This window comes from Oncorhynchus gorbuscha, linkage group LG18 (genome assembly GCF_021184085.1).
Source record: "Oncorhynchus gorbuscha isolate QuinsamMale2020 ecotype Even-year linkage group LG18, OgorEven_v1.0, whole genome shotgun sequence".
Lineage (NCBI taxonomy): Eukaryota > Metazoa > Chordata > Actinopteri > Salmoniformes > Salmonidae > Oncorhynchus > Oncorhynchus gorbuscha.
In genome coordinates, this window is record NC_060190.1 from 67,927,433 (window position 1) to 67,951,343 (window position 23,911).

Genomic DNA, 23,911 nt, shown 5'->3' on the forward strand with positions numbered 1-23,911 from the left:
AGGCCTACCCATCATTTCCTCCAGGTAGGCCTACCCATTATTTCCTCCAGGTAGGCTTACCCATTATTTCCTCCAGGTAGGCCTACCCATTATTTCCTCCAGGTAGCCCTACCCATTATTTCAATCCAACTCTAATATGCGATTAATTACAATGTGCATGTGTGACAGGCCACCTCTTTGTACTTGCAATTTCCTTGGCACCATCCAGTATATCAAAGACACATCAAATCTTCAATAAAGCATCATATTTAAGAGGATAAATCTCATTATCTATTATTAGCGCTTTATGAGCCATATTTATTCCACGAGGCCAAGGCCGGAAGTGAAAATGCCACTGAGTGGCGCCAAATCATCGTAGTCCGTATTTTCCTGGGCTCACTGGTAATGTAGCTTGAAATAATACACTTGTCTCAGGTGCGTGTCCTCCTCTGCCTGCGGTTGCTAACGCTCCGGAGTGGACCTCTCATCTCAAATGCGGCGTCTGGACCGTGAAGAGACAGTCTACACACAACACATGAACGAAACAATACTGGATGAACTGCAATAAGAACAATCTGTTCTGTAGAAACAATGATTGACTATCAGTCGTTGCTTTCAAGCTCTCTTGCTTTTGCGGTTGGGAAGTTGTGAAAAAACGCTAAAGGACCAGGAACTTTAGAAGACTTCAGAGTTGCTATATATGCAGTCGACCGATTAAGCCGGGAGCCCGGTTGAGCTTGAAAGTCTATGCAATAGGCTACATTTTCTTTTGACATCTTTTGACTCAGGGATTTGGCGTTTTGAAAGCTTGATGTCTACACATTTTTCCTAGGTTATGTTTTGTCGTGGTGGGCACATTCACGGGCTAAAGGAAATTGTATTTCTTTAACATTACCCTGTTTTTGTTTTTGAAAATGGAGAGCAAATGAGAGGGGCATTTCCCGGGATTAATTGACAGCACAACGACAGGTAGGTTTAACGATTTTATCAATAGGCTACATAATTTCATCACGTCTAAATCACTTGGTATTTTTATACATCGAAATGATTAACGCTTATTGTGTGAGCATAACACGTCTGTGCACTGTATGAACTAGCCTCCATCAATCACATTCTGTGGACTTAATATATGAATTTACAGCGATTTATACAGACTTAAAAATGTGACTTTTTTACATACTGAACAATCTATCCGATGTTCAAATACCTTTTTGTGGTAATTATTATTTTTGTTTACGAAAACTATAATTTTACATGTGTGCTTCATTTGTGATAGGGATAGATGCATGCAAACCATTATCTTAGATGGAGATGCAAACCAATACAATCCCAATAAATAATGGTTGATGACTAAAGCGTTCACGTGTGTCTAAACATGTTATCTAGAGAGTGTTGGGTATTGGTTTCTTCTCTTTATCATGTGTGTAAAACACCGTGTTCCTTATGGGCAGCTGCATATTAGCCCACAGAATCTGCATCAAAAGTTGGCACACGAGGTTATGAATGAGATCCATATGAACATAGGCCTAATATTCAATGATGCTGTAAATGAGTTGTGATGGGTTTCATTTCAATAATAAAATGAGAAGAAACATTCAATAATTGTATCCAGTGTATATCACAGTTCCTGGTGCAGCTCTGTGAGTGGATAACTTCTCTCATAATGTGAATCCCATAACTGAGGGCATTTTGAAGAAATTCAAATAATTAAAGCATGCAATGGTAGACCCCCCCCCTCTCTCACACACACACACACACACACACACACACACACACACACACACACACACACACACACACACACACACACACACACACACACACACACACACACACACACACACACACACACACAGACTGTTTTATGTACCCCTCATTGTAGGCCTATATAATATACTGTATATTGCTGCATGATGGAGTGGTGAATGGCGGAGACCCTTAATCACATACTCAACTGTAATCACATGGATGTGTGATGTATTGCCTTTAATCTGTCTGTCCTGTTTGGGTGCAGCACCATTTTTCTGGTGCAGTTCAGGGAATATTTCACACTAATGTTTGCTTCAATGAATCAGCTTAACAAAAAATATACATGACTTGTATGACTAATAACTTAGTTTTTTAACATTAAACTCAAAACGAAGTCTTTGATCAATTCACAATCAAGTCTGTTTCTCAGAAGTTATTATCTAAACAATCGGTGTGTTGACAACTAGGAAAAGATGAGCTCCCTATGCTAAGACAATGCGCAGTGGATTTGACTATTCACATTATGGGATCTGTCTTTTAAATGTGACTTTTTCTGTTTACTCTCAATGCTCCAACAAATCAGGTGTCTGATGAAGGAGATTTGTGATTTGGAAAACAAACACTGTCTGCCACTGTAGATATTTATGCTTATGCCACACACCACCACAGCACAGTGGTGCATATTCCTTCTTCTGTTCTCTCTCTCTCTCTCTCTCTCTCTCTCTCTCTCTCTCTCTCTCTCTCTCTCTCTCTCTCTCTCTCTCTCTCTCTCTCTCTCTCTCTCTCCCCTCGCTCTCCAATCTCTCTGTCTTCCTCCCTCCGTCTTCAACACCCTCAGCTCTTTATCTTCGTCTGACTATATGATCCTTCCTGGTTCTCCTTTCTTTCATCTGTCCTTCATCCCCCTGATATGCATTGTGCGGTCAGCTGTTTTTCTGCAATTAGTGCTATCATCGCATTTCATCCTGCGGAACACTGATGGTAATAACCTTATGGATCTTATTGCGTGGCGGCGATACAGTGATTAATTGAAGTCCCTCCAGAGAGTCAGAGGAGGGTTAGATCTTCCCTTTCACACCCGCTGACAGGCAACCCATTACAGTGTTTTATAGATTGCCGTCAGTAGCCCCCGGAGCTGCTTGTTCTGAGGGGGGTTTATTGGGCTGTGTTATTGGTAGGTATTGCTGACAGATGGAGCAAAGGCCACATTGGGATTATTTGGGCGTCAGTGCCTGTGACAGTTAAACTGGATGTAAACGATGGTGGACAATTCATGAGAATGTATTGGGGTGGAGGGTTGAGGGTTAGGTTGGTGGGTTGAGGGTTTGGATGGTCGGTTGAGGGTTAGGATGGTGTATTGAGGGTTTGGATGGTGAGTGGAGGGTTAGGATGGTGGGTGGGTTGAGAGTTTGGATGGTGAGTGGAGGGTTTGGATGGTGGATTGCAGGGTAGGATGGTGGAGGGTTTGGATGGTGGATTGAGGGGTAGGATGGTGGGTTGTGTGTTAGGGTGGTGGGTTGAGGGTTTGGATGGTTGGTGGGGAATTATATTTGATTTTATTTCACCTTCATTTAACCAGGTGGGCTAGAGAACAAGTTCTCATTTGCAACTGAGACATGGCCAAGATAAAGCAAAGCAGTTCGACACATACAACAACACAGAGTTACACATGGAATAAACAATCATAAAATCAATAATACAGTATAAAAATCTATATACAGCATGTGCAATTGAGGTAGGATTAGAGAGTTAAGGCAATAAATAGGCCATGGTGGCGATGAGTATGAAGCGAGGGCCAGCCAACGAGAGCGCGCAGGTCGCAGTGGTGGGTAGTATATGGGGCTTTGGTGACAAAACGGATGGCACTGTGGTAGACTGCATCCAATTTGTTGAGTAGAGCGTTGGAGGCTATTTTGTAAATTACATCGCCAAAGTTGAGGATCGGTAGGATAGTCAGTTTTACGAGGGTATGTTTGGCAGCATGAGTGAAGGATGCTTTGTTGCGGAATCGGCAGCCGATTCTAGATATAGTTTTGGATTGTAAATGTTTAACGAGAGTTTACAGTCTAACCAGACACCTAGGTATTTGTAGTTATTCTAAGTCAGAACCGTCCAGAGTAGTGATGCTGGACAGGCAGGCAGGGGCGGGCAGCGATCGGTTGAACAGCATGCATTTACTTTTACTTGCACATGAGAGCAGTTGGAGTCCACGGAAGGAGAGTTGTATGGCATTGAAGCTCATCTGGAGGTTAGTTTACACAGTGTCCAAAGAAGGGCCAGAGGTATACAGAATGGTGTCGTCTGCGTAGAGGTAGATCAATGAATCACCAGCAGCAAGAGCGACATCATTGATGTATACAGAGAAGAGAATCGGCCCGAGAATTGAACCCTGTGGCACCCCCATAGAGACTGCCAGAGGTTCGGACAACAGGCCCTCCGATTTGACATACTGAACTCTATCAGAGAAGTAGTTGGTGAACCAGGATAGACAATCATTTGAGAAGCCAAGGCTGTTGGCCAGGTCGCTGCACAGTAATGTCTCTTATCGATGACTTTTATGATATCGTTTAGGACCTTGAGCGTGGCAGAGGTGCACCCATGACCAGTTCTGAAACCAGATTGCATAAAGGAGAAGGTACGGTGGGATTCGAAATGGTCGGTAAACTGTTTGTTAACTTGGCTTTCGAAGACCTTAGAAAGGCAGGGTAGAATAGATATAGGTCTGTAGCAGTTTGGGTCTTGAGTGTCTCCCCCTTTGAAGAGGGGGATGACTGCGGCAGCTTTCCAATCTATGGGAATCTCAGGAATCTCAGGATGTTGGGTTAGGATGGTGGGTTGAGGGTTAGGATGGTGGGTGGATGGTTAGGATGGTGGGTGGAAGGTTAGGATGGTGGGTGGAAGGTTAGGATGGTGGGTGGAGGGTTAGGGTGGTGGATGGAAGGTTAGGATGGTGGGTGGAGGGTTAGGGTGGTGGATGGAAGGTTAGGATGGTGGGTGGAGGGTTAGGCTGGTGGTTGGCATGTTAGGATGGTGGGTTAAGAGTTTGGATGGTGGGTGGAGGGTTTGGATGTTGGGTGGAGGGTTAGGATGGTTGGTTGAGGGTTATGATGGTGGGTTGAGGATTTGGATGGAGTGTGGATTGTTAGGATAGTGGGTTAGGATGGTGGGCTGATGTTTAGGATGTTGGGTGGAGGTTTAGGATGGTGGGTTGCAGGTTAGGATAGTGGGTGGAGGGTTTGGATGGTGGGTGGAAGGTTAGTTTTGTATGTGGATGGTCTGGATGGTTTGTTGAGTGTTCTGTATGATGGGTTGAGAGTTAGAATGGTGGGATTTAGGGTTAGGATGGTGGGTGGAGGGTTAGGATAATGGGTGGAGGGTTAGCATGTTGGTTTGAGGGTTAGGATGGTGTGTGGAGGTTTATGATGGTGGGTGGACGGTTAGGATGGTGGGTGGATGTTTCGGATGGTGGGTGGGGTGTTTGGATGGTGGGTGGAGGGTTTGGACGGTGGGTGGAGGGTTAGGATGTTGTGTAGACGGTTAGGAATGTGGTTGAGGGTTAGGATTGTGGGTTAGGATGGTTAGGGTGGTGGGTGAAGGTTTAAGATGGTTGGTGGAGGTTTTGGGTGGTAGGTTAAGGTTTTGGATTTTGGGTGGAGGGTTAGGATGTTGGGTTAGGATGGTGGGTGGGTTATGATGGTGGTTGGAGGATTATAATGGTGGGTGGAAGGTTTGGGTGGTGGGTGGAGGGTTAGGGTGGTGGGTGGAAGATTAGGAAGTGGGTGGAGGATTTTGATGGTGTGTGGTGGGTTTGGACGGTGGGTGGAAGGTTAGGAGGTGGGTGGAGGGTTAGGATGGCCAGTTAGGATGTTGGGTGGAGGGTTAGGATGGTGTTTGGAAGGTTAAGATGGTGGGTGGAGGGTGAATTCTTAGCATGGTGTGTGGAGGGTTAGGATTGTGTGTTGAAGGTTAGGATGGTAGGTGTAGGGTTTGGATGATGGGAGGAGGTTTTGGATGGTGGGTGGAGGGTTAGGATGTTGTGTGGATGGTTAGAATGGTGGGTGGAAGGTTAGGATGGTGGGTGGAGGGTTTCGATGGTTGTGGATGATTATGATGTTAGGTGGAGTTTTAGGATGGTGGTTTATGGTGGTGGGTTGAGGGTTTGGATTTTGGGTTGGGATGGTGGGCTGAGGGTTATGATGGTAGTTTGAGGGTTAGGATGGTGGGTGAAGGGTTAGGATGGTGGGTGGAAGATTAGGATGGTGGGTGGAGGGCTAGGATGGTGGGTGGCCTGTTAGGATGGTGGGTTGAGGGTTTGGATGGTGGGTGGATGGTTAGGATTGTGGGTTAGGATGGTGGATGTAGGGTTAGAATAGTGGGTGGGTGGTTATGGTGGTGGGTGGAGTGTTGAAGGTTAAGAGCGTATGTGGAGGGTTATGATGGTGGGTTGAGGGTTTGGATGGTGGGTGGAGGGTTTTTATTGTAGGTTGAGTGTTAGGATGGTGTGTTGAGGGTTAGGGTGGTGAGTGAAGGTTTAGTATGACCGTTTAGGATGTTGGGTGGAGGATTAGGATGGTTTTTGGAAGGTTAAGATTGTGGGTGGAGGGTGGAGGCTTAGCATAGTGTGTGGAGTGTCAGGGTTGTGGGATGAGGGTTAGGATGGTGGGTGGAGGGTTAGGAAGGTCGGTGGAGGGTTTGGATGATGGGTTGAAGGTTTTGATGGTGGTTGGAGGGTTAGCATGCTGGGTTAGGATGGTGGGTTGAGGGTTAAGATGGTGCTTTGTGGGTTAGGATGGTGGGTGGAGTGTTAATGATAGTGGGTGGAGAGTCAGGTTGGTGGGTGGAGGGTTAGGATGGTGGGTGGAGGATTAGCATGGTGGGTGGAGGGTTTTGATGGTGGGTTGAGTGTTTGGATAGTTGGTTCAGGGTTAGGATGGTGGTTTGAAGGTTAGGATGGTGGTTGGAGGTTTAGGATGTTTGGATGGTTGGCGGAGAGTTTGGATGGTGAGGTTTTTGATGGTTGAGGGTTAGGATGATGAGTTGAGGGTTAGGGTGTTGGGTTGAGGGTTTGGATGGTGGGTGCAGGGTTAGGATGGTGGGTTGAGGGTTAGGATGTTGGGTTATGATGGTGGGTTGAGGGTTAGGATGGTGGGTTGAGGGTTATGATGGTGGGTGGAAGGTTAGTATGGTGGGTGGAGGGTTAGGATGGTTTGTTGAGTTTTAGGATGGTGGGTGGAGGGTTAGGATGGTGGTTGGAGGGTTAGGATGGTGGGTGTGAGGTAAGGTAGTCTATGAAAGGCTTTGATCCAATTCAACCCCCCAATTGTCCTGTAATCATGGTCAAATTAGGACACCTATGTTTGTGCAATTTGTTTCAAATCTGCACTAGCTCGACGTGTGATGAAAGTGTTTGACAGTGGAGATGATTGCACTTCAACTCAGTGCAGTGTTGTAATTGTTAGTGCTTACGTGTAGATCAGAGTTCATCAACTAGGTTCGGCTTCGGGCCAAATTTTCTCTGAGCTAATTGTCGGCGGGCCAGAACATAATTAGCATGTAAAAATAGCACAATTAATATAAATTCAGTGACAATAACATAGTAATTTCTGATCTAATTATGCTCCTAAAATTTCAAATGTCGCTATTCAATTATGACTTTTTCTCTATTTCTCTGTGTGTTGATTGTTTGAGAAAAACAGTTCTGAGTAGCCTACTGTAGTCTACACAGCTTTTGTAATGCCAACATTCGTTCAGAACAATTAGCTCGATAGCAAGAGAAAATGTTGCTCTCCAAAACGATCAAAAGAAAAGTGGATGATGAAAATCGAAGTTTCAGGGAATAAAGGACAGGGAGATATGTGTTTATCTCACCATCTTTCTCCAATGCCAATCCAGTGTGTCTTATTTGCAATAACAATGTTGCTGTTTGCAAAGAATTCAATCTCAGGTGGCATTATGAATCTAAGCATGATACTATCAAAGTGGACTTCCCGCCCCAGACAGAGGGCTGACGCAGAAAAATGTAAGCATTGACTGCAAGCTACACACATGGAAGCAGAATCCTCCTTCGTGGCCTGACCCAAGAACAGAAGGTCACAAGTGCCTTCATAAAAGCGTCCTGGGTTATAACCAATCACAACATGTTCATCACAGACGTGGATATATTTAAAAAGTGCTTGGTGACAATTTTGGAGGAATTGGCTACCGACAAGTCTATGGAAAGCATAATTGCGTCTGTCAAACAGGTGCCCCTGTCTGCGTCAATAGCCACCTTTATGCTCTGGTGGATCACCTGCAAAGGATTGTTCTAGAGGGGCTCAGTCATGTTGAGCATTTTTCCCTGGCTATTGATGAGAGTACTTACAACACCGATGTAGCACAGTTGTGTGTATAATATGTCTGTTATTTTCATGGAAATGACTTTATACAAGAGTTACTGGCACTGATTCCCCTCGAAGGACACATATTCACAAATCTGGAAGAATTGTTTTCGCAGCATGGCTTGTCATTCAAAAAAGTCCACTTTGTTGTCACCGACGGGGCTCCTGCTATGGTGGGCAGATACAGGGGCCTGGAAATCGCCCCACAAATGAATGGCTTGCATTGTCTCATCCATCAGAGTGTGCTGTGTGCCAGACTAAACAGTGAGCTAAGAGAGATGTGATGGATAAAGTAATGTGCATAATCAACTTTGTCAGGGGGACGTCAAACAACACGACACCATCTTTTCTGCAAGCTTGTGACAGAGTCAGAGGAGGCCACCCACGATGATCTCCTGCTTCACAACAATGTGCGCTGGCTGAGTAAAGGAAAGCTCTATTTGGCTGACATATTCTGGTTAAATCTGCAGTTACAAGGAAGAGGGACAACAGTAATGGATGTGGTGGAAAAACTTGAGGCCTTTACTCGAGTTGAGTTATTCGATTTGGACTTGTCATCTGGAAGGCTACTGCACTTCAGCACACTGAAGAAATGACAGGCAGAGGGACCAGGCCGCAGCATTGTCACAGAAGTGATGGAAGATTTCATCAAGCAGCTGAGGGACAACTTCTCCACCAGATTTGAAGACTACAGCATGTCTGCACAAGGATATCATTGTGTTTGTACATGATCCTTTCACAGTCCACCCAGGTGGAGAATTCTCCTCCCTTGCTAAGAAAACGAGACCTTCGCTGGATGAGGCCGCAATTCAAACTGAACTGATTGAACTCCAGACATCAAGCCCAATCAGGGATGCGCTCAGGAGTGCCGAGTCCTTGTGTGCGTTTTGGGTGGCATGCTCAGAGGAATACAGCACAATAAAGTAACTAGCATTTTATGTTCTAACAAAGTTAGGATCGACTTACACCTGCGAGTCCTCCTTTTCCAACATGACTCACGACAGGAACCAGCTTTCACAATAGATAATCGAGGACTGTCTGAACATCAAAATCACATCCCTCTCACCACACATCCACAAGATCCTGTCCGAGGGGAAATGCAACTTTTCCCATTAAGTAAGTAACTTAGTATTTAATAAATAGTTAAAGTAACCTTTTTATTAGTGCTTATCCAGCAATATGTAGGTCTCATACTGACAGTATTTTCTGTTTGTTTTGTCATTACAGGAGCAGGTTATCCCGAGACTCCCGATAGAGACATTCAGACACAAACATCGCCATTTTTTCTTTAAATGATTGTTTTATGTAGGATACTACATTCTTGGCCAGTTGCAGTTGTAAGTAGGTCTAATAAAAAATAAAACACTTCTATTAGGCCATTTTCTTTTCTAGTGAAAGATGCTGTAAAGCCACATAGCCTACCTCAGCAAGTTAAGTTTTTTTATATGGGCCTTGGTTCAGAAATAATAAACTCCAATTAAGCCCTCTTGTTGTTTGTAAAGTCAAATTAAAATTAAGATTAATGTTGAAATGAATTATTCGACTGGTGTAGCTTTTCTCCATCTGTTGCTGGGCAGTTGGGCTCCATCTGTTGCTTAACAAGTTATCTATATTTTGAGCAGCAGGCACTGTTCACCTTCTATTGATTGCTCTGTGGTTGCAGCTTTACGTTTCAGCACCACAAAATGGTCCGCTGCCTGCTTTATTAGTTGACTGCACTCTCTCTCCGATTTTAATTAAGTTCAAATGTAACTTCTGCATTATTTAGGTAGGGTTACTTCCTTCTTGGTACATTGCATTTGGGACTTTTTGCATCTCAGGTCCAAAATAATATACAGTTTAACTTCTTAAGGATAGGAGGCGGTATTTTCATGTCTAAGATAATATACAGTTTAAGTCGGAAGTTTACATACACCTTAGCCGAATACATTGAAACTCAGTTTTTCACAATTACTAACATTTAATCCTAGTAAAAATACCCTGTCTTAGGTCAGTTAGGATCTCCACTTTATTTTAAGAATGTGAAATGTCAGAATAATAGTGGAGAGAATGATTTATTTCAGCTTTTATTTCTTTCATCACATTCCCAGTGGGTCAGAAGTTTACATACATTCAATTAGTATTTGGTAGCAGTGCCTTTAAATTGTTTAACTTGGGTCAAACGTTTCAGGTAGCCTTCCACAAGCTTCCCACAATAACTTGGGTGAATTTTAGCCCATTCCTCCTGACAGAGCTGGTGTAACTGAGTCAGGTTTGTAGGCCTCCTTGCTCGCACATACTTTTTCAGTTCTGCCCACAAATTTTCAATAGGATTGAGGTCAGGACTTTGTGATGGCCACTCGAATACTTTGACTTTGTTGTCCTTAAGCCATTTTTCCACAACTTTGGAAGTATGCTTGTGGTCATTGTCCATTTGGAAGAACCCCTTGCGACCAAGCTTTAACTTCCTGACTGATGTCTTGAGACGTTGCTTCAATATATCCACATAATTTTCCTTCCTCATGAAGCCATCTATTTTGTGAAGTGCACCAGTCCCTCCTTCAGCAAAGCACCCCCACAACATGATGCTGCCACCCCCGTGCTTCACGGTTGGGAGTGTGGTCTTTGGGTTGCAAGCCTCCCCCTTTATTCTCCAAACATAATGATGGTCATTATGGCCAAACTGTTCTATTTTTGTTTCATCAGACCACAGGACATTTCTCCAAAAAGTACGATCTTTGTCCCCATGTGCAGTTGCAATCCGTAGTCTGGCTTTTTATGGAGGTTTTGGAGCAGTGGCTTCTTCCTTGCTGAGTGGCCTTTCAGGTTATGTCTATATAGGACTAGTTTTACTATGCATATATATAGTTTTGTACTTATTTGTACCTCCAGCATCTTCACAAGGTCCTTTGCTGCTGTTCTGGGATTGATTTGCATTTTTCACACCAAAGTACGTTCATCTCTAGGAGACAGAACGCGTCTCCTTCCGGAGTGGTATGACGGCTGCGTGGTGCCATGGCGTTTATACTTGTGTACTGTTGTTTGTACAGATGAATGTGGTACCTTCAGGCATTGTGAAGGGACCAAAATGAGGTCTTGGCTGATTTATTTAAATTTTCCTATGATGTCAAGCAAAGATACACTGAGTTTGAAGGTAGGCTTTGAAATACATCCACAGGTACACCTCCAGTTGACTCAAATGATGTCAACTAGCCTATCAGAAGCTTCTAAAGCCATGACATCATCTTCTGGAATTTGCCAAGCTGCTTAAAGGCACAGACAACTTAGTTTATGTAAACTTCTGACACACTGTTATTGTGGTACAGTGAATTATAAGTGAAATAATCTGTGAGCAAACAATTGTTGGGAAAATTACTTGTGTCGTGCACAAAGTAGACTTGCCAAAACTATAGTTTGTTAACAAGAAATTTGTGGAGTGGTTGAAAAACAAGTTTTAATGACTCCAACCTAAGTGCATTCCGACTTCAACTGTATATATATATGTTTTAATTAAACAAATATTCCTAATTAATTTGGGGGGCTTTGCGGGTCCAAATAATACTGCTGGCGGGCCAGATTTAGCCCACATGCCAAATCACATGGGGAACCTTGCTTTAGAGCGTAGTGACCAAGTCTGTTCTACAATATGAAGCAGCAGTACTAACAGAAGGAAGGAAGGTGGCTCTCACAGACCCATTTCATCTGTGTCTATCCAGTGTGCGACAATAAAACATGTTCTTCTTTGTTTCTCTTTCTCGCTCTCTCATTCTCTGACCTAATATTGTCCTGGTGCTGAAAGAGACATTGTGGTGGAGCGATACACCAGCCAGGATATGTTCAGGGTTTTGTCATTTGAAAATAAAAGCTGTCACATTGGCAACAAATAGAGGAGTCTGAGCGTGGCAGGCCAACAGTGCTGGATCTGTGAACACTTGATATGCATAAGACAGCAGGTGATTTCTAGAAGAAGAGAACATTGGGGATAAGAGGCTTGTGTCTAGTTTTAAGGAGCAACCCCTAGGCAGTATTTGTGCTCTGTACTAGCTCTTGGCTGTCAGATCAATATGAAAAGGTACTGCGCTCAGTTTGCATGCATGAGACAAGCAAAATATGTATTTGACATTTTATTTTAAGTCCAGTTTGAAATTGTACTGTTAGCTTACTCAGGCATACTCGCACATACTCAGGCATACTCACTCATACTCAGGCATACTCACACATACTCAGGCATACTCAATTATACTCAGGCATACTCGCGCATACTCAGATATACTCGCACATACTCACACTTACTCAGGCATACTCACTCATACTCAGGCATACTCACACATACTCAGGCATACTCAGGCATACTCGCGCATACTCAGATATACTCGCACATACTCACACTTACTCAGGCATACTCACTCATACTCAGGCATACTCACACATACTCAGGCATACTCAATTATACTCAGGCATACTCGCGCATACTCAGATATACTCAGACATACTTGGGAATACTCATTTATACTCAGCTATACTCAGGCATACTCAGGCATACTTGGGTATACTCAGTTATACTCGGGTATACTCATACATGCTCGCAAATACTCAGACATACTCGCACATACTCGCACATACTAGGATATACTCAGCTATACGCGGGTATACTCAGACATACCCAGACATACTGAGACATACTTAGGTATACTCTGTTATACTCAGGTATACTCAGACATACTCAGACATACTCGCGCATACCCAGACATACTCAGACATACTCAGACATACTTGGGTATACTCAGTTATACTTGATTATACTCGGACATACTCAGAAATACTTGGGTATACTCAGTTATACTCAGGTATACTCAGACACACTCAGACATACTCAGGCAGCAAGAAGCAAAGATCTTGTGATTCTTCTTAAAAATGAACCAACTCACCATTTAGTAGATTAACACGTACATGTACAGTACATCAACTGTCCCAACAAACAGCATCTACCACTTATGTCACTTTTAGGATAAAAAATGAGTACAGTACTACAATGTCCCCTTTAACCAATCACATACCCAAAGCATTGTCAAAGACGCTTTACACTGTCAATATGCCAGTTCATTACCACGACAGCTCAAAGGGTAAGAGTGCCTTCAAGTGACAACAATACCATGTACACCAGTGTGATGCAACTATTCAGAAAGCCAAACACAGGTCATGGGTATTTTGTTGCTGGGGTGGCTTTAGGTTTGGCATCAGATGTGTAGTACTTTAGTCTTCACAAGGCAGCTGGCCATACACTGGATTGCACCATATTTTAGCAGTTCAAAATACTTTAGTGCAGGGCCTGTTCACGGGTGTTCTTTATGGGTTAATAGGTGTGTCGTATATCACATTATACAGCATGTCCCACCACTGAGGTGGATCCGAGAGGGTTTCAGAAGAACGTCTAAGCTCCATCATGGCTAGTGAGAGAGCGAGTGGCAGCAGCATCATCGTGTCGCTGTACACTCTGCTCTGTCATGTGAGGAGGTGGTAGAGCAGATCCCATGTTTTATAGATGACATTAAAGAAGCATGCCCAAGCTGGGCTGGCTGCAATCAACTGTAACCATGCCAAAACACCAAGACAATAAACAAACAAATTGGTTGCCTGGGAGCCAGCAGGGTCCCAGTCACTATGGGCTGATGCTGTGTACAGTACGGAGCAGTACGGTGCAGGCTGCTGCTGCTGGCTGCTCCTCAGATTGGACAGTGAAACACAACTCTATCTCATATTTATTTATGATTATTTTGTGTCACTCTACTACTGCAGTGTTTCCCATATATTAATTTGCCAGATGCAAATACAAATACAAAATATTTTTAAATGACCTTAAATGACTAAAAGCAGAAATTAATTATATAGAAAGATAATGGAGCTGTATCATTTTTTATGAGATCATATGTGAGAACTAACAACCACCAGAATAAAACAACACAGAGAGGGAGAATCTAAAATGCCCAATATTTCATGGCTTGGGGCCCCCATTGATTTTGTTATAATGTTTGAGTCACTCAGATAGCATGAGAACACATCATACCCCATGGCAAAATGTGTAGAATTGTAGGAAATTAGCTTTATAGTGAAGTATCTAGTGTTTCTAGTTTCCTATGATATATGACCTACAGCGCCTCCACATGTTGTTGTGTTACAGCTTGAATTTAAAATGTATTAAATTTAGATTTTGTGTCACTGGCCTACACACAATACCCCATAAGTTCAAAGTGGAATTCATTTTTTGCTGATTGTTTACAAATGAATTAAAAATGAAAAGCTGAAATGTCTTGAGTCAATAAGTATTCAACCCCTTTGTTAAGACAAGCCTAAATAAATTCAGGAATAAAACATTGCTTAACAAGTCACATAAAAAGTTGCATGGACTCACTCCGTGTTCAATAATAGTGTATAACATGATTTTTGAATGAGTACTTCATCTCTGTACTCACACATACAATTATCTGTAAGGTCCCTCAAACGAGCAGTGAATTCCAACCACAAATTCAACCACAAAGACTAAATCAAATCAAATCAAATTTTATTTGTCACATACACATGGTTAGCAGATGTTAATGCGAGTGTAGCGAAATGCTTGTGCTTCTAGTTCCGACAATGCAGTGATAACCAACAAGTATTCTAACTAACAATTCCAAAACTGCTGTCTTATACACAGTGTAAGGGGATAAAGAATATGTACATAAGGATTAATGAATGAGTGATGGTACAGAGCAGCATACAGTAGATGATATCGAGTACAGTATATACATATGAGATGAGTATGTAGACAAAGTAAACAAAGTGGCATAGTAAAAGTGGCTAGTGATACATGTATTACATAAGGATGCAGTCGATGATGTAGAGTACAGTATATACGTATGCATATGATATGAATAATGTAGGGTAAGTACATTATATAAGGTAGCATTGTTTAAAGTGGCTAGTGATATATTTACATCATTAGGGAGGTTTTCCAATGCCTTGCAAAGAAGGCCACCTATTGGTAGATGGGGGGGGGGGTAGTCATTGAATATCCCTTTGATCATGGTGAAGTTATTAATTACACTTTGGCTGGTGTATCAATACACCCAGTAACTACAAATATCCAGGCATCCTTCCTAACTCAGTTGCCAGAGAGGAAGGAAACCACATAGGTATTTCACCATGAGGCCAATGGTGACTTTAAGACAGTTACAGAGTTTAATGGCTGTGATAACTGAGGATGAATCAACATCATTGTAGTTTCTCCACAATACTAACCTAATTGACAGAGTTAAAAGAAGGAAGCCTATAAAGAACACAAATATCCCAAAACATGCATCCTGTTTACAACAAGGCCCCAAAATAATATTGCAAAGAAATGTGGTAAAGCAATTAACTTTTTGTCCTGAAGACAAAGTGTTATGTTTGGTGCAAATCCAATACAACACATTACTTAGTACCACTCTCCATATTTTCAAGCATAGTGGTGGCTGCATCATGTTATGGGAATGCTTGAAAAAATAAATGGAATGCAGCTAAGCACAGGCAAAATCCTGGTACAGTCTGCTTTCCACCAGACACTGGGAGAAGAATTCACTTTTCAGCAGGACAATAACCTAAAACACAAGGCCAAATCTACACTGGCTTTGCTTACCAAGAAGTCAGTGAATATTCCTATGTGGCAGAGTTACAGTTTTGACTTAAATCTGCTTGAATATCTGTGGCAAGACCTGAAAAACCAATTTGACAGAGCTTGAAGAATTTTGAAAATAATAATGGGCAAATGCTGCACAATCCAGGTGTGGAAAGTTCTTAGAGACTTACCCAGAAAGACTCAAATCAAATCAAATCAAAGTTTATTTGTCACGTGCGCTGAATACAACAAGTGTAGACCTTACAGTGAAATGCTTACTTACAGGTGCTAACCAATAGTGCAAAAAAGGTATTAGGTGAACAAAGGTAGATAAAGAAAAAGACCAACAGTAAAAAGACAGGCTGTAAACAGTAGCGAGGCTGTATACAGTAGCGAGGCTGTATACAGTAGCGAGGCTGTAAACAGTAGCGAGACTGTATACAGTAGCAAGTCTGTAAACAGTAGCGAGGCTGTAAACAGTAGCGAGGCTGTATACAGTAGCGAGGCTGTAAACAGTAGCGAGGCTGTATACAGTAGCGAGGCTGTAAACAGTAGCGAGGCTGTATACAGTAGCGAGTCTGTAAACAGTAGCGAGGCTGTATACAGTAGCGAGGCTGTAAACAGTAGCGAGGCTGTATACAGTAGCGAGGCTGTAAACAGTAGCGAGGCTGTATACAGTAGCGAGTCTGTATACAGTAGCGAGGCTGTATACAGTAGCGAGGCTGTATACAGTAGCGAGGCTGTATACAGTAGCGAGGCTGTAAACAGGCTGTATACAGTAGCGAGGCTGTATACAGTAGCGAGGCTGTATACAGTAGCGAGGCTGTATACAGTAGCGAGTCTGTATACAGTAGCGAGGCTGTATACAGTATCGAGGCTGTATACAGTAGCGAGGCTGCATACAGTAGCGAGGCTGTATACAGTATCGAGGCTGTAAACAGTAGCGAGTCTGTATACAGTAGCGAGGCTATAAAAGTAGCGAGTCTGTATACAGTAGCGAGGCTATAAAAGTAGCGAGTCTGTATACAGTAGCGAGGCTGTATACAGTAGCGAGTCTGTATACAGTAGCGAGGCTATAAAAGTAGCGAGTCTGTATACAGTAGCGAGGCTATAAAAGTAGCGAGTCTGTATACAGTAGCGAGGCTGTATACAGTAGCGAGGCTATAAAAGTAGCGAGGTTACATACAGACACCGGTTAGTCAGGCTGATTGAGGTAGTATGTACATATAGATATGGTTAAAGTGACTATGTATATATGATGAACAGAGAGTAGCAGTAGCATAAAAGAGGGGTTGGCGGGTGGTGGGTGGCGGGTGGCGGGACACAATGCAGATAGCCCGGCTAGCCACTGTGCGGGAGCACTGATTGGTCGGCCCAATTGAGGTAGTATGTACATGAATGTATAGTTAAAGTGACTATGCATATATGATAAACAGGGAGTAGCAGCAGCGTAAAAAGAGGGGCTGGGGGAGGGGCACACAATGCAGATAGCCCGGCTAGCCACTGTGCGGGAGCACTGATTGGTCGGCCCAATTGAGGTAGTATGTACATGAATGTATAGTTAAAGTGACTATGCATATATGATAAACAGGGAGTAGCAGCAGCGTAAAAAGAGGGGCTGGGGGAGGGGCACACAATGCAAATAGTCCGGGTAGCCATTTGATTCCCTGTTCAGGAGTCTTATTGCTTGGGGGTAAAAACTATTGGGAAGCCTTTTTGTCCTAGACTTGGCACTCCGGTACCGCTTGCCATGGGGTAGTAGAGAGAACAGTCTATGATTGGGGTGGCAGGGGTCTTTGACAATTTGTAGGGCCTTCCTCTGAAACCGCCTGGTGTAGATGTCCTGAATGGCAGGAAGTTTAGCCCCAGTGATGTACTGGGCCGTACGCACTACCCTCTGTAGTGCCTTGCAGTCAGAGGCCGAGCAGTTGCCATTTCAGACAGTGATGCAACCAGTGCTCTCGATGTTGCAGCTGTAGAACCTTTTGAGGATCTCAGGACCAATGCCAAATCTTTTTAGTTTCCTGAGGGGGAATAGGCTTTGTAGGTCTCTCCGTTTTCTGCCTACAGGGTCTCCCGCCTGTCCAGCGCTGCCAGAGCCTTCCTCCTCTCCAGCGCTGCCAGAGCCTCCCGTCTGTCCAGAGCTGCTAGGGTCTCCTGTCTGTCCTGAGCTGCTAGAGTCTCCCGTCTGTCCTGAGCTGCTAGAGTCTCCCGTCTGTCCTGAGCTGCTAGAGTCTCCCGTCTGTCCTGAGCAGCTAGAGTCTCCCGTATGTCCTGAGCTTCTAGAGTCTCCCGTCTGTCCGGAGCTGCTAGAGCCGCCAGTCTGTCCTGAGCCATCAGTCAGCCAGGAGATGCCAGAACCCTCAGTCAGCCAGGACCTGCCAGAGCCGCCTTTCAGCCAGGAGCTGCCAGAGCCGTCAGTCAGCCAGTAGCTGCCAGAGCCGCCAGTCAGCCAGGAGCTGCCAGAGCCGCCAGCCAGCCAGGAGCTGCCAGAGCCACCAGCCAGCCAGGATCTGCCAGAGCCGTCAGTCAGCCAGGCGATGCCAGAATCGCCCTTCACTCCAGAGCTGTCGGAGTCTCCCGCCTGTCCGGTGCGGCCGGAGGCGTACTTCACTCCAGCGCTGCCAGAGTCTCCCGCCTGTCCGGCGCTGCCGGAGACTCCCGCCTATTCGAGACCCATTTCTAGGGTCCCCAGTCCAAGGTAGGTGGCAAGGGTCGCCGCTTTAAAGAAGCCACAGAGGCGGGCGAAGAGGCACACTAGAACTATGGTGAAGTGGGGTCCACGTCCCGCACCAGAACCGCCACCGTGGACAGACGCCCACCCAGACCCTCCCCTATAGGTTCAGGTTTTGCGGCCGGAGTCTGCACCTTTGGGGGGGGAGGGTACTGTCACGTTCTGACCTTTATTTCCTTTGTTTTGTCTTTATTTAATATGGTCAGGGCGTGAGTTGGGGTGGGCAGTCTATGTTTGTATTTCTATGTTTTTTCTATTTCTGTGTTTGGCCTGATATGGTTCTCAATCAGAGGCGGCTGTTTATCGTTGTCCCTGATTGAGAACCATATTTAGGTAGCCTGGGTTTCACTGTTGGTTTGTGGGTGTTTGTTTCCTGTGTCAGTGTTTGTGCCAGGAAGTCCTGGATCCAGTTGCAGAGGGAGGTGTTTAGTCCCAGGATCCTTAGCTTTGTGATGAGGGTACTATGGTGTTGAACGCTGAGCTGTAGTCAATGAATAGCATTCTCACGTAAGTGTTCCTTTTGTCCAGGTGGGAAAGGGCAGTGTGGAGTGCAATAGAGATTGCATCGTCTGTGGATCTGTTTGGGCGGTATGCAAATTGGAGTGGGTCTAGGGTTTCTGGGATAATGGTGTTGATGTGAGCATGACCAACCATTCAAAGCACTTCATGGCTACAGACGTGAGTTCTACGGGTCTGTAGTCATTTAGGCAGGTTGCCTTTGTGTTCTTGGGTACAGGGACTATGATGGTCTGCTTGAAACATGTTGGCATTACAGACAATCAGGGACATGTTAAAAGTGAAGACACCTGCCAGTTGGTCAGCACATGCCCGGAGCACACGTCCTGGTAATCCGTCTGGCTCTGCAGGCTTGTGTATGTTGACCTGTTTAAAGGTCATACTCATGTCGGCTACGGAGAGCATGATCAAAGGGGATTCTTACATGTATTGACTCTGGGGGTTGAATACTTATCTAATCGAGATATATTAGTGTTTTATTTTTTATGTATTTTTTTTATTACAAATATTAGAGTTTTTCTTCCACTTTGACATTGCAGTGTATTATTTGTAAATTGTTGACATGAAATGCTAATTCAATCCATTTTACTGCCACTTTGTAACACAACAAAATGTGGAGAAAAGTCAAGGGGTATGAATACTTCCCGAAGGCACTAATAAAGCAGCTTTTCTGTTTTTGAATGGTGTGGGAGTACCCCAACAACAGAATGGTATGGGCATATACACGTCATAAAAAATATGAATACGAGTAGACGGCTGATTGGCCAGCTCATCCTCATCTAGAATTCTAATTGGCCAGCTCATCTTCCTCATCCACCCCCCCCCCACAACCTCATCCCCCTCCCTGATCCCCCCACCCCCATGCAAACTTTGCCGCTGCTGAAAAAAAACATCATAGAGAAAACAATGTGCTGTGTGTGTGTGTTGGTGTGTGTGTGTGTTGGTGCGTGTGTGTTGGTGTGTGTGTGTGTGTGTGTGTGTGTGTGTGTGTGTGTGTGTGTGTGTGTGTGTGTGTGTGTGTGTGTGTGTGTGTGTGTGTGTGTGTGTGTGTGTGTGTGTGTGTGTTGGTGTGTGTGTTTTGGTGTGTGTGTGGGTGAGAGTGGACGAATGTGTTTGCGATGGAGGGGCACCAGCTTGCTTTGGCACCAGCTTGCATTGTTACAGGTTTGTCAAACAGAGCGGATCTCAGCTGCGTCTGTTGTCCAGCCAGTGTACCTGATGTGGCTGCAGATTGGATTCCTGCGGGGGTCTTTCACGTAAAGTTCATATGGCATTGTTGTGAAACGCTGGGAAACTGCTTGCACAGTGCGTTGGGGGCAGGATGCCACATCGCATTCAACAGACTTTTGTTTGAACTATTTTGAACTTGAATTAGATTCCAAGTCATATCATGAAACACTCAATGTGTATACGATTGTAACATTTGTCAACCGACTGTAACTGTATTGCAACCATTTATTTAATGCTGGGCCATAATTCAAGTCAAGCGAAGCAAGAAAAACATGCATAATTATCTGTCATAACTCAATGGCTTCCACCTAGCAGCACATACACATTTAAGAAACTAAACATTTCAGTCGTTTTACCATATCAATTAATGTCTCTTCCAGCCCATTCCCACCATATGAAGGACTACAGTACAATGAAGGAATTAGGGGAGTGTCCTCTATCCAGGGCCTGGAAGTCAACAGCACAGGAGTCTGAGCCCTGAACACCCAGTAGCTTCAGGAAAGCTCAGGAACTCACACACACTTCTATAGAGGTTCAGCACTGCTAGCTGGCAACCCTTCTCCCCATCCCTCTTCATCCCAATCCCCTCCCTCTCCACCTCGCCCCGTTTGAGAGTGTCGGTGATTGGCAGCCTTCACTCCCAATACTTTGCCATTGCAGTGAATTCCTAATAACTCCCTCTCCATGGCACCAGGCAATGCTAGAGAACTCTATGCCTTTACCATCATCACTGTGAAAGGCTTAGATGGGGAATTGAAGCTTTAGAGAGATTCAGTTCTACACTGCGCTCCCTTTGGGAGGAAGAGAGCAGTCATTTTCTCTCATATTGTTTTTTTTAAATGCCCAAGGCTCCCTGGCAGAGATGTTTCTTCTTTCTCTTTCTGCTGCTGTTGTCAGGCTCCACCTCATGCCTGTAATCATTAGGCTGCAATTTGGGTAGAAAATTGCAATTACATGGTTTAAAAATGTGCCTGTTGTTTTCTACGCTTGTTATTTTTTTTGTGGGAGAAAGGCTGAGAAAAAGCAATCCAGCTCTGATTATAATTAAGGGAATACGATGCAATAAAACTGTCGATTATGTCAAAGTTCTCTCCTTTAATGGCCTGATTCCATACGGTTGTTCACTGCAAGTTAAGCTGAACTGACTCTCCTATAAGTTGGTGTACAATATGGTCTCTCTGACCAGGGGATTGACTCATTCACACCAACCTGCAAAAAATGGAAAGGGGTGTTGATTTTATGACATACACAGATGGTTCAAGTTTCTCATCATCAGATCCCTTTACAGAAGAGCTGGGACTTCAAAGAAAAGCCTATCATGAAAATAATGTACCCGTGTCATTAGATATATTGTGCCTTAATCTATCTGCAGTACAAAATGGGAAAGACTTGATCTATCTGCAGTACAAGATGGGAAAGACTTGATCTATCTGCAATAGAAAGATGGGAAAGACTTGATCTATCTGCAGTACACAATGGGAAAGACTTGATCTATCTGCAGTACAAGATGGCAAATACGTGATCTATCTGCAGTAGAAGATGGGAAAGACTTGATCTATCTGCAGTAGAAGATGGGTAAGACTTGATCTATCTGCAGTACACAATGGGAAAGACTTGATCATCTGCAATGGGAAAGACTTGATATCTATCTGCAGTACACAATGGGAAAGACTTGATCTATCTGCAGTACAAGATGAGAAAGACTTGATCTATCTGCAGTAGAATATGGGAAAGACTTGATCTATCTGCAGTACACAATGGGAAAGACTTGATCTATCTGCAGTACAAGATGGGAAAGACATGATCTATCTGCAGTACAAGATGGGAAAGACTTGATCTATCTGCAGTACAAGATGGGAAAGACTTGATCTATCTGCAGTACAAGATGCAAAAGACTTGATCTATCTGCAGTACAAGATGAGAACGACTTGATCTATCTGCAGTAGAAGATGGAAAAGACTTGATCTATCTGTAGTACAAGATGGGAAGGACTTTATCTATCGGCAATAGAAAGATGGGAAAGACTTGATCTATCTGCAGTAGAAGATGGGAAAGACTTGATCTATCTGCAGTACACAATGGGAAAGACTTGATCTATCTGCAACAGAAAGATGGGAAGACTTGATCTATCTGCAATAGAAAGATGGGAAGACTTGATCTATCTGCAATAGAAAGATGGGAAGGACTTGATCTATCTGCAGTACAAGATGGAAAAGACATGATCTATCTGCAGTACAAGATGGGAAAGACTTGATCTATCTGCAGTACAAGATGGGAAAGACTTGATCTATCTGCAGTACACAATGGGAAAGACTTGATCTATCTGCAATAGAAAGATGGAAAAGACATGATCTATCTGCAGTACAAGATGGGAAAGACTTGATCTATCTGCAAGTAGAAGATGCAAAAGACTTGATCTATCTGCAGTACAAGATGGGAAAGACTTGATCTATCTGCAGTAGAAGATGGGAAAGACTTTATCTATCTGCAATACAAGATGGGAAAGACTTTATCTATCTGAAATAGAAAGATGGGAAAGACATGATCTATCTGTAGTACAAGATGGGAAAGACTTGATCTATCTGCAGTAGAAGATGGGAAAGACTTGATCTATCTGCAATACAAGATGGGAAAGACTTTATCTATCTGAAATAGAAAGATGGGAAAGACATGATCTATCTGCAGTACAAGATGGGAAGACTTGATCTATCTGCAGTACAAGATGGGAAAGACCTGATCTATCTGCAGTACAAGATGCAAAATACTTGATCTATCTGCAGTACAAGATGAGAAGACTTGATCTATCTGCAGTAGAAGATGGGAAAGACTTGATCTATCTGTAGTACATGATGGGAAAGACTTTATCTATGTGCAATAGAAAGATGGGAAAGACTTGATCTATCTGCAGTAGAATATGGGAAATACTTGATCTATCTGCAGTACACAATGGGAAAGACTGTATCTATCTGCAGTACAAGATGGGAAAGACTTGATCTATCTGCAGTACAAGATGGGAAAGACTTGATCTATCTGCAGTACAAGATGCAAAAGACTTGATCTATCTGCAGTACAAGATGAGAAAGACTTGATCTATCTGCAGTAGAAGATGGGAAAGACTTGATCTATCTGTAGTAAAAGATGGGAAAGACTTTATCTATCGGCAATAGAAAGATGGGAAAGACTTGATCTATCTGCAATAGAAAGATGGGAAAGACTTGATCTATCTGCAATAGAAAGATGGGAAAGACTTGATCTATCTGCAATAGAAAGATGGGAAAGACTTGATCTATCTGCAATAGAAAGATGGGAAAGACGTGATCTATCTGCAATACAAGATGAGAAAGACTTGATCTATCTGCAATACAAGATGAGAAAGACTTGATCTATCTGCAGTAGAAGATGGGGAAGAGTTGGTCTATCTGTAGTACAAGATGGGAAAGACTTGATCTATCTGCAGTACAAGATGGGGAGGACTTGATCTATCTGCAGTACCAGATGCAAAAGACTTGATCTATCTGCAGTACAAGATGGGAAAGACTTTATCTATCTGCAGTACAATATGGGAAAGACTTGATCTATCTGCAATAGAAAGATGGGAAAGACTTGATCTATCTGCAATAGAAAGGTGGGAAATACTTGATCTATCTGCAGTACAAGATGAGAAAGACTTGATCTATCTGCAGTAGAAGATGTGAAACACTTGATCTATCTACA

General features: G+C 43.6%; 1 protein-coding gene across 2 annotated transcripts in view; it reads left to right on the forward strand.

The window, feature by feature from the left end:
• The first annotated feature begins 443 nt into the window (after window positions 1–443).
• LOC124002482 (chemokine-like protein TAFA-2) overlaps window positions 444–23,911 on the forward strand; it is a 166,199-nt gene continuing 142,731 nt past the window's right edge. For both annotated transcript variants that reach the window (XM_046309900.1, XM_046309901.1), the window contains exon 1: window positions 444–948. The gene's annotated coding sequence lies outside the window, so the exon portion shown is untranslated. The remainder of the gene's footprint in view (window positions 949–23,911) is intronic.